This window comes from Trichomycterus rosablanca, chromosome 10 (genome assembly GCF_030014385.1).
Source record: "Trichomycterus rosablanca isolate fTriRos1 chromosome 10, fTriRos1.hap1, whole genome shotgun sequence".
In the NCBI taxonomy this organism is placed as follows: domain Eukaryota; kingdom Metazoa; phylum Chordata; class Actinopteri; order Siluriformes; family Trichomycteridae; genus Trichomycterus; species Trichomycterus rosablanca.
Genome location: NC_085997.1, coordinates 9,483,088 through 9,492,236, shown reverse-complemented (window position 1 = coordinate 9,492,236; position 9,149 = coordinate 9,483,088). Strand labels below are relative to the sequence as shown.

At 42.0% G+C, this 9,149-nt stretch overlaps 4 non-coding genes across 4 annotated transcripts; all 4 read right to left on the bottom strand.

Annotated features, from left to right (window-relative positions):
- Positions 1-262: 262 nt before the first annotated feature.
- trnak-uuu (transfer RNA lysine (anticodon UUU)) lies at positions 263-335 on the bottom strand. Its single transcript has one exon. It is a non-coding gene; the product is annotated as a tRNA-Lys (tRNA).
- Positions 336-1,957: 1,622 nt separating this feature from the next.
- trnaa-cgc (transfer RNA alanine (anticodon CGC)) lies at positions 1,958-2,030 on the bottom strand. The gene has a single exon. It is a non-coding gene; the product is annotated as a tRNA-Ala (tRNA).
- A 577-nt stretch (positions 2,031-2,607) lies between these two features.
- Positions 2,608-2,680, bottom strand: trnak-uuu (transfer RNA lysine (anticodon UUU)). The gene has a single exon. It is a non-coding gene; the product is annotated as a tRNA-Lys (tRNA).
- Positions 2,681-7,555: 4,875 nt separating this feature from the next.
- Positions 7,556-7,628, bottom strand: trnaa-agc (transfer RNA alanine (anticodon AGC)). Its single transcript has one exon. It is a non-coding gene; the product is annotated as a tRNA-Ala (tRNA).
- Positions 7,629-9,149: the final 1,521 nt, after the last annotated feature.

Here is a 9,149-nt window from a genome sequence, read left to right as displayed (position 1 = left end):
TGGGTATTAATATCTAAAACTCAGCGCATTATTAGGCTACACATAAATATAGATTTAAACTGTCCTCTATTTACTACAGTCTGTTTGAAACAACTAGTTGGTGTGGAGAACATGTTACACACACAGAGCGCTATTATTTCAAGCTTATCAAGTACATGGTATTTCACTTAATAACATCTCACAAAGTACAAATTCTTCAACTTTCTAATTAAACCATGTTGTACGGGACATTACCGCTTACCTAATGCAGTAATAAAGAACTTGCCCAAACAGGGACTTGAACCCTGGACCCTCAGATTAAAAGTCTGACGCTCTACCGACTGAGCTACCCGGGCTCTGCAAGTCTCTTTAACCCTCACAAGGACGTGACTTGAATTACAAACTTTAACATACGTTGTCCTGTAGAACAGTTCCAGCAAGAACACCAAAAAAAACCCTTAAGAAACACTTCTTAGTACTACATACATTAGTTGTATTCCACACAGGTCAGCATGCGACATCGTTTTACTTTCTAACTGTATTCATATTATGCCATCTATATTACGGTGGCCCGCTGAGTTAAAACACAATAACATTTACAAAACAAACAAAAGCTGACAACACAACAACAATAAGGAAAAACAAGAATATATTAAGAGACAACACAAATTCTTTAAGGTGGAACGCAATTACATTAAGGGAGAACACAACGAAATTAAGGAAACACGAATACACACTACACTACATCTAGTGGTCGATTGAATAGCCTACAACCAGCACAAACAGGGTTTGAGTTATTAACAAATAATCCAGTCAGTTAAAAACCCAACAAGAAGGCTGTACCTAATACACTCATACCAGAGAAAACACACCCTAACATGCTAGTGCCGTTACAGTGCTAACAATGGTCCACCCAAAATCATTATTTGGTCAGTTGGAGTGCTCATATGGGGCTCCCTTTCTATTGATATATGATGTGGTGTCAACGGTACCCAAGCTAGTCAGGATGCGGTCTAAGGTGCTGCGATCTGTAACCCTCTACCATACATAATAATGTGAAAAGATACAACAGTTCATCCAAAGCTTAGTTCACGTGGGGGTGTTGTGGGATTGGTATTAGACTTTTGCAAGCAGGTCAGGATGGTTGAGTGGTCTAAGGCGCTGTGTTTAGTTCGCAGTCTCCCCTGGAGGCGTAGTTTTAAATTCCACTTTTAACATTTTACATTTTACATTTACATTTTCTGCATTTAGCAGACGCTCTCATCCAGAGCGACTTACAGAAGTGCTTCCATAGTAAACATTTCATTTCTCAAGTTTTAGTAAACAACAGTCAAAGAACACAAATCTGCTGAAACCTGTTAAAAGTGGTTTTTTTTTTTTGGTTTATTTGGAAATGGAAAAAAAATGTTAGTAAATAAGTACAAGTCAGCTTAAGTGCTTAGTAAAAAGGTGGGTTTTTAATCGTTTTTTAAAGACAGCAAGAGACTCAGATGTTCGGACAGACAGAGGAAGTTCATTCCACCACTTGGGTGCTAGAACAGAGAAGAGCCATGATGCTTGTCTTCCTTTAGTCCTGGGTGGGGGCTCAAGTCGAGCGAGACTAGTGGCTCGGAGGTTGCGTGGTACAGAGCGGGGTTTGATTAGACCACGATGGTAGCTTGGGGCTGGTCCATTTTTGGCTTTGTAGGCGAGCATCAGTGTTTTAAACTGAATGCGTGCAGCTACAGCTCATGCTTTATACAAATTTACATCTTTAACCCTCTACCATACATAATAATGTGAAAAGATTTGTTTCAAGATTGTTTCAAAGTTATTGCATGTTTGTCAATTTAAAAAAATTAATAAAGGTCTTTAAACTAAACGATGAATGAAAATAGAGCGTAAACTGACCTCATTTTTGACGCAGCGTTTCAGTGAGCAATGACGAAAGGAGTCTGATGTTACGTGTTGCCTTTAAACGATCATAATGTTTCTGCATTGGAGAATGCGGGCATCGATCCCGCTACCTCTCGCACGCGAAGCAAGCACTCTACCAATTGAGCTAATTCCCCGTATAAAGAACTCGCCTTTACCCTTTGTAAATTGTAATGTACTAACAGATCATTGATGCTGCATTATAAAGTGGGGGTTCAACGTGTTTAAGCTCACGTACTCACGTTTATCGCAGCCTTTAGGACGAACTGAACCAAATCGTAACTTTGTACCACTGACAGACTGACTTAAGGGTTGATGCTGCATTATGTAGGGGCCAAAATAGTGCAGGATATACCAACTGTTTAGTGCAGTGCAATAACAAAGCGGCTCTGTGAAGCAAGAACTAAAATTATGATGCATGTCATTCAACATAAAATATGTGGGTATTAATATCTAAAACTCAGTGCATTATTAGGCTGCACATAAATATAGATTTAAATGGTCCTCTATTTACTACAGTCTGTTTGAAACAGCTGGACGTACAAACAGTCGGTGTGGAGAACATGTTACACATACAGTGTGCTATTATTTCAAGCTGATCAAGTACATGCTATTTCACTTAGAAATATCTCACAAAGTACAAATTCTTCAACTTTCTAAATAAACCATGTAGTACGGGACATTACCGCTTACCTAATGCAGTAAGAAGCAACCCGCCCGAACAGGGACTTGAACCCTGGACCCTCAGATTAAAAGTCTGATGCTCTACCGACTGAGCTATCCGGGCTCTGCAACCAGCTTTAATCCTCACAAGGATGTGACTTGAATTACAAACTTTGTACAACAAAAGTTGTCCTGTAAAACTTCAATTAATATCATTTTTTTTTATTTCTGTTTTGGCTCTCTTGAAGGTGATTATATAAAGTTTTAGGTGAAGTATGTTGCTGCTTACACACACAAAGAAAAACATCTCGGAAGGAGAATTTTGCAGGTAAATTACAAAATGATTCCTTTTTTTCACTTTTTACCTTTTTTACTGTATCAATTGCACGATTGTTTTTCAGTCATTAAAATGTTATGTGCATTTATATGTGGCAAAATAAAAAAATCCATAAAAATCAAATTGAGTTAGCAATAACTATATTCAGATTTTGCCATTTAGTGGACGATTAAATAGCCTACAACGAGCACAAACAGGGTTTAAGTTCTTAAGAAATAATCCAGTCCGTGTGGGGTGGTGTGGGGTGGTGTGGTGTGGTGTGGGGTGGTGGTGGGTGTGGGTGTGGGGGTGGGGGTGTAAGTGTGGGGGTGGGGGTGGGGGTGGGGGTGGGGGTGGGGGTGGGGGTGGGGGTGGTGTTAAGGGTGACTTAGCTAGTCAGGATGGCCGAGCAGTCTAAGGCGCTGCTTTCAGGTCGGAGTCTCCCCTGGAGGTGTGGGTTTGAATTCCACTTCTGACAACTCATGATTCATACAAATTTACATCTTTAACCCTCTACCATACATAATAATGTGAAAAGAATGATACAACAGTTTGTACAAATCTTAGACCTAGTTAGTCTTAGTTTTTAATTACAAAAAACATCCTTTACCCTTTGAAAATTTTAATGTATTAACAGAGCGCTGATGCTGCATTGAATCATGAAACACCGGACGTGATGGTAAACTTGTCCATTGTGCCAGTAAATGGTATGCACATGAGGTTTGCCTTGGTGTTGCGAGAGCTGTATCTCAGATGTGGAAAGATGTAAATTTCAAGACACATCATCAGTAGTGTACCTTCGAATCAAGGGGTGTTTCAGCCTTTCAACACTAAACACCCTCATCAAAGGTGGCCAGCTACATGGTGATCAAACCTGAGCTTGTGTCCCATGTCCAATCATGAGAATTGCCTGGTTATTTAAGTGGCGCAGCCCACGGGACTATGCAAGGCAGGGGGTGTCCTCTTCCTCGAGTCAAGCCTAGCGCTAATCGTATACCTTGTTCATCCTCCTCCTGGAGGGCTGTGACCTGGGTTCTCTAAAGGGATGGGGTGTGGGGGAAATTAGTGAGCGGGTCCTGTCGATGCTTTTTGAGCCCAGCAATGGTCCTTCCGCTTGATCCATATCCACTGGCTGCTTCTTTCGGCCGCTTCAGAGACTGATCTAATTGTTTGTCGCAGAGCCTGTCCATGGATGCCAAGTTCTTTCAGCAGCCTGATGGTGGAAGAAGCCACAAAACCTCTGCATCCCACTTCAACCAGATAGACTTTCGCATTCCATCTGAGCATCTGCTGCCAGTTCTGTGTAGCGCAGTTTCTTGCGCTCATAGGCCTCTTCTGTTGAGTTCTCCCATGGAACTGTGAGCTCTGTGATGTATACAGACTTCAATGAAGGGGACCAGAGTACCAAGTCTGGCCTAAGGGTGGTGGCTGCAATCTCAGGTGGAAAAATTAGTTGCTGGCCAATATCGACTAGCATCTTCCAGTCCCGGGCCATGGCTAGCTGTCCAGCTTCTTGTTTAGTAGGGGGATGGCTAGGCTTTTCCTGTCCCTCCCGAATGAAGATTGGGGCTGTAATGGAACTGGTTGCTCTCTTGGGCAAGGAGTTGATGGCATTCCTCTTGCTCTCATGAGCTGCTGCCAGACTCTTGAGGACCTGGTTGTGCCTCCATGTGTAGCGGTCTTGTGTGAGGCTGGTCTTACAGCCGGTCAAGATGTGTTTGAGTTGCTGGAGTTGGGCAGAGGGCACAGGTTGGAGCCTCGCCATCCCACTGGTGGAGGTTTTTTGGAGATGGGAGCACATCATACGTGGCTCTGATAATGAAGCTGATGTTGCTTGCCTCCATCTCCCAGAGCTCCCTCCAGCTGAGCTTTCTTCTCTCCAAGCCTTCCCACCTCATCCATTGTCCCTGCTTGGCAAGCGAGACAGCTTTTGTCCTTCTTTCTGCCTCCTCCTGACGGCACACCTCCTCAACCACCATTTTCCTCCTCTCCGATGCTGTGGCCCTATGCCAGGTTGGCTTACTTGCCGTAAGGCCAAAGCCTCCCCTTCCCAACTGGACATGCCCTACAATATCGCTGTGCCTCAGGGCTGACGTAGCATGCTGCACCGCGTCGGATGGTGTCCATTTCCGTCCAGTTATCAGGGGTGGAGCAGTATTGCTAATGGTCTGGTCTCTGGAGTCCTTCAAAGTCATCTGGAGTCTTACTTTAGCGCACTTGTACTCTTCGGTGAGGCTCGTGATAGGCAGTTCCAGGACCCCTTTGCCATAGAGGCTCATGTAAGTCATACAGCGTGGGACACCGAGCCATTTCTTCTTGCCTTACCTGCTGCACTTGGTCTTTGTCCTTGAGGCTTGCGTTGTACCATCTGCCCAGGCTTTTGACAGGTTGCTCAAACACTGTTGGTATTGGGTCGTCACCAATGTAGAACTTCATGTTTTTTAGCTGTCCCTTGACTATTGAAATACTTCGTGACTTGTTCGGCTTGATTTTCATCCGGGCCCACTTTATGTTCTCCTGCAGTTTACCAAGTAACCGCCTGGTACATGCTGCAGTAGTGGTCAGAGTGGTCATGTCGTCCATGTATGCTCGGATAGGTGGAAGGCGGATCCCGTTCTTAGCTCGCTCACTCCCCACCACCCATCTTGAGGCCCTGATGATGACCTCCATAGCCATTATGAAGGCCAGGGGTGCAAGAGTGTAAGAGTGCAATGTTTTAAAGCTCACGTAGTCTTTTCTATATTATGTGTTGCTTTTAAGCGGTTACAGACTCGGTTTATTTGAAACGTTTATCGCAGCCTTCAGGACGAACTGAAACAAATCATAACTGTCTTTGTACCACTGACAGACTGACTTAATTAAAAGCCCAGGGCATACTCTATAAAGTACAGTAGTACTCAAATGGATTGCATTAATGGTGCTTGAGTTAGAGATCTCGGACATGTGTCCCCACAGGTGACAAAAATGAATTGCTCGGTCTCGGGAGGATATGTTAATTAAAGCTCATAATGTCACTCATTACAGTTTGCTGTTGTTATACACCAGGGCTGCCCAGTACGTCGACCACGATCTACCAGTCGATCGCGCAGTGCATATTGGTACATTGCACCTCATTCTAACAGGTCAGCGAGATTGACATGAAATGTGGTCACTGTTTTTGTAATTTGCGATTTGCCTCCACCTAGTGGACATTTTGAGAAATGCAATTTATTACAGGTTAGAACATAACATTAAAACCACCTCCTTGTTTCTACACTCACTGTCTATTTTATCAGCTCCACTCACCATATAGGAACACCTTGAATTTCTACAATTATTGACAGGACCACCACAGAGCAGGTATTATTTAGGTGGTGGATCATTCTCAGCACTGCAGAGACACTGACATGGTGGTGGTGTGTTAGTGTGTGTTGTGCTGGTATGAGTGGATCAGACACAGCAGCGCTGCTGGAGTTTTTAAATACCGTGTCCACTCACTGTCCACTCTATTAGACACTCCTACCTAGTTGGTCCACCTTGTAGAGACAGTCAGAGACGATCGTTCATCTATTGCTGCTGTTTGAGTTTGTCATCTTCTAGACCTTCATCAGTGGTCATAGGACACTTCCCACAGGGCGCTGTTGGCTGGATGTTTTTGGTTGGTGGACTATTCTCAGTCCAGCAGTGACAATGAGGTGTTTAAAAACCTGCAGCGCTGCTATGTCTTATCCACTCATACCAGCACAACACATTAAGACACCACCACCATGTCAGTGTCACTGCAGTGTTGAGAATGATCCACCACACAAATAATACCTGCTCTGTAGTGGTCCTGGGAGAGTCCTGACCATTGAAGAACAGCATAAAAGGGGAATAAAAAAGCATGTAGAGAAACAGATGGATTACAGTCAGTAATTGTAGAACTACAAAGTGCTTCTATATGGTGGAGCTGATAAAATGGACAGTGAGTGTAGAAACAAGGAGGTGGTTTTAATGTTATGGCTGATCGGTGTATACTCACCATGTATGCGTGGCTTTCCTCCGGGTATGAAAACGTGCCAGTAGGTGTAATTGCTGCTAATTTGCACCTGTATGTGTGAGTGAGTGGATAAATTAGTGTGTGATGCTTTGCGATGGTTTGACGCGCCCTGTCCAGGGTGTATTTTTGTCTTGAGCCCGGTGTTCGTGACACTGGACCCACGCTTGCCCTGTAATGCTGAATATCAATACAGGCAAATGAAGCGCATTTAAAAAAGCTTTAAAGCATTCTTGAAAAATGATGAGACCAACCTTTTTAAAAAGTAGATCCCGATGACCTGTTGAATGAAATAGTAGATCCCAAGCCACAGAAGTGTGGGCACCAGTTTTCCATTGGCTACGTTTTAACAAGACGTACCAAGAATGGCCTGTAGATGGCGCACTGTGGTCGTTTTTAAAAGCAAGCCAATTATGCCACCGAACTTAAATATGTACAATACTTTATAATGTATCAATTGTAACAGTGTCAAATAATAAAACATTATAAAAAATTATAAGTTTCTGTCAAAACAAAACAAAAAAGGTATGTAAACAAAACTGTTTGAGCGTAAATAGGGCGTTACTGACATTGTAACACGGACAGACTAGCCTTATGGTTGATGCTGCAACGAATTTTACCCTAATTTCATCTTTTCAGATTGCAAAATGATCATAATGTTTGTGTACTGGAGAATGTGGGCATCGATCCCACTACCTCTCGCATGCTAAGCGAGCGCTCTACCATTTGAGCTAATTCCCCTTACACAAAACTTTCCTTTACCCTTTGTAAATTGTAATGTACTAACAGTGTTAATGCTGCATTATAAAGTGAGGGTGCAACATGTTTAAGCTCACGTACTCTTTTCTATATTATGCGTTGCTTTTCATTAAAATGTTATGTGCATTTATATGTGGCAAAATAAAAAAATCCATAAAAATCAAATTGAGTTAGCAGAGAACCTTCAATTATTCTAAATGGTTCTTCAAGTAGAAACAGTTCTACCAAGAACACCTAAGAGAACCCTTAAGAAACACTTCTTAGTGCTACATACATCAGTTGTATTCCACACAGGTCAGCATGCGATGAAACTTTGCTCGAAACAGACATCGTTTTACTTTGTAACTGTATTCATATTATGCCATCTAGTGGACAATTGAATAGCCTACAACGAGCACAAATAGGGTTTGAGTTCTTAATGAATAATAATTAATCTTAATAAATAATCCAGTCAGTTAAAAACCCAACAAGAAGGCTGTACCTAATACACTCAGACTAGAGAAAACACACCCTAACATGCTAGTGCTGTTACAGTGCTAAGAATGGTCCACCCAAAAACATTATTTGGTCAGTTGGAGATCTCATATGGGGCTCCCTTTCTATTGATTTTTGGTTTACAGCCTAGTGACAAAGTGTACAGTGCAGCAGATGGGTTACAGTCAGTACATTTACAATACATAATAATGTGAAAAGATTAAGCAGTTTATGGGTTCGAATCCCACTTCTGACAGCTCATGATTTAAACAAATCTACTTCTTTAGAGGACACAGCCATCAGGGAATACAGTTTTCATCAAAGGGTGTACATGGTCTGCAACAATGCTGAGGTAGGTGGTATGTGTCAAAGTAACATCCACATGGATGCCAGGACCCAGGCTTTTGATCTCTGAGAAACTGAATCATGTATTCATCCTGATCTTGCTCTGTTTATTGTTGCAGCTCTGCTGGAGGGTTATTTTTTTGGTGTTTGTGGTGGTGGGGTCTTTGTTCCCATTTTGGTTTATTTAGTATATGATGTACTTTAAATCCATTTAAATATGTACTTAAATACTTAAATATCCATTTAAGTATGTTTATTCAGCGTCCATTTACATTGTTACAGCAGTATTTTATGACAAAAATGGAAATGTTCACATTATTTAAATGGATGTAAAGTACATCATTTACTAAATAAACCAAAATGGGAACAAAGACCCCACCACCACCACCACCACAAACACCAAGAAAATAACCCTCCAGCAGAGCTGCAACAAGAACAGGACAATCTCCTACAGGTCCAACAAAATCAAAGAAAAAATGCACTTCATAAAAGACCTCACATTGTTCGTCCTAAAGGCTAAGATCAAGGTTTTAAATAAACTGAGTCTGTGATGGTTTAAAAACAACGCATAATACAGAAAAGAGTACGTGAGCTTAAACACGTTGCACTCTCACTTTATAATGCAGCATCAACACTCTGTTAGTACATTACAATTTACAAATCCTAAAAGAAGGTTTTGTGTAA